The sequence below is a fragment of the Anarrhichthys ocellatus genome, unplaced genomic scaffold (assembly GCF_004355925.1).
Source record: "Anarrhichthys ocellatus isolate YVR2014 unplaced genomic scaffold, GSC_Weel_1.0 scaffold18, whole genome shotgun sequence".
In the NCBI taxonomy this organism is placed as follows: domain Eukaryota; kingdom Metazoa; phylum Chordata; class Actinopteri; order Perciformes; family Anarhichadidae; genus Anarrhichthys; species Anarrhichthys ocellatus.
The window spans coordinates 1,695,203-1,695,449 of NW_022280048.1; the positions used below are offsets into that span (position 1 = coordinate 1,695,203).

Here is a 247-nt window from a genome sequence, read left to right on the forward strand (position 1 = left end):
TGTGTGTGTGTGTGTGTGTGTGTGTGTGTGTGTGTGTGTGTGTGTGTAAGGAGGAGGAGCGAGGGAACAGCTCAGCGACGTATGACATAGTTGGGACGTGGTGACGTCTCTCATGCGCGAGACTCAAAATGGCGGATAGCCAACAGGAGACCCAGCGTCTAGTGCCGGTAGCCGTTTAGCACGTAGCTACATTAGCTCAAAGCTGTGTGTGTGTGTGTGTGTGTGTGTGTGTGTGTGTGTGTGTGTG

General features: G+C 53.0%; 1 protein-coding gene across 5 annotated transcripts in view; it reads left to right on the forward strand.

Annotated features, from left to right (window-relative positions):
• sipa1 (signal-induced proliferation-associated 1) overlaps positions 1-247 on the forward strand; it is a 32,737-nt gene that overhangs the window by 10,305 nt on the left and 22,185 nt on the right. The window lies entirely within an intron of this gene.